Source organism: Cryptomeria japonica, unplaced genomic scaffold (assembly GCF_030272615.1).
Source record: "Cryptomeria japonica unplaced genomic scaffold, Sugi_1.0 HiC_scaffold_183, whole genome shotgun sequence".
NCBI lineage: Eukaryota > Viridiplantae > Streptophyta > Pinopsida > Cupressales > Cupressaceae > Cryptomeria > Cryptomeria japonica.
The window spans coordinates 301,684-302,908 of NW_026729005.1; the positions used below are offsets into that span (position 1 = coordinate 301,684).

General features: G+C 64.2%; 1 non-coding gene across 1 annotated transcript; it reads left to right on the plus strand.

Moving 5' to 3' along the window:
- The first annotated feature begins 243 nt into the window (after nt 1-243).
- LOC131867740 (5S ribosomal RNA) lies at nt 244-362 on the plus strand. Its single transcript, XR_009366272.1, has one exon. It is a non-coding gene; the product is annotated as a 5S ribosomal RNA (ribosomal RNA).
- The last annotated feature ends 863 nt before the right edge of the window (nt 363-1,225 follow it).

The following is a 1,225-nucleotide window of genomic DNA, read 5'->3' on the forward strand; positions in this document are numbered from 1 at the left end:
GGGCACCGCGTTGCAGACGGGACACTGCACGCACACGACGCCCCCTCCAGGTGCACGCACGTAGGCCGGGCCGGGTGCACACCCGACGCCCTAGCAAGGTGCGCGCACCCGGGCAGGGCTCACACTTGGCGAACGGGGCGCACTTCGCGAGGGAGGGTGTGCACCTCGACGGGGGTGGGTGGCCGGGGTGGATTCGCACGTGGGTCGCGGTTTGCTAAGTACACACTGCGACAAGCTCATAACGGGTGCGATCATACCAGCGTTAGTGCACCGGATCCCATCAGAACTCCGCAGTTAAGCGCGCTTGGGCCGGAGTAGTACTGGGATGGGTGACCTCCCGGGAAGTCCCGGTGTTGCACCCTTTTTTAGTTTTTCGCCGGGCGTCGCAATGCTATTTGAATAAACCTTTTGCCCGTTTGCGTTCTCGTCGGGGCCGGGCCGGGCCGGGGTGCGCTGCCCGCACTACCGCGCGCGCGGGGGGCGACACCGAGCGCGCACCCGAGGCGCCCCGAGCACACAGGCCACGGTGCAACCCGGGCGTTGTGCGCGCACCCCGGTGCGCCCGAGGTGCTGCGCGCGCACCCAGGTGAAATCGGTGTGCACCTCGGCCAGTGCGCGCTCGGTCGAGTCGCGCACGTTGGCCAAGGTGCACGGTGATGTTTCTTACTCTAAGGTTCCGCACCAGACGCCCGGGACAGGTGAGCGAAGCTGGGCGGGGCCGGGTGCGCGGCCGGGGCAGGTGCACGCAGCTGGAGAGAGCTTTGGAGCACACTTCGGAGCGCACCAATGATGCGCTCCATTCAAAAGTTTCCTGAAAAGGCAAAAAAAGTTGAGATTATAGAATTTCCCACTTGAGAGATTGTAAAAAAAAAAAATTTAAAATGAAGGAAACGCGGGTGCCAAGGTGTGCGCAGCCCAGCCAAGGTGTGCGCACCAAGGCGCCCACCCTGGCGAAGGTGCACGCAAGGTGCGCACCCGAGGCAAACCGGACAATTAACCCAACTTTCGACTTCGCGCGCACCTTGGAGCGCACTTCGGAGCGCTCCTTGGTGCGCACCAATCTTGGGCACCTCGGAGTGCACCATGGCGCCCACCAAGGTGCGCACCCGGGGCAAACCGAGCTCCGACTTCGTGCGCACCTTGGAGCGCACGAAAGGTGCGCACCATGGCGCCCACCAAGGTGCGCAGCCCAGCCAAGGCGTGCGCATCAAGGTGCGCACCCTGG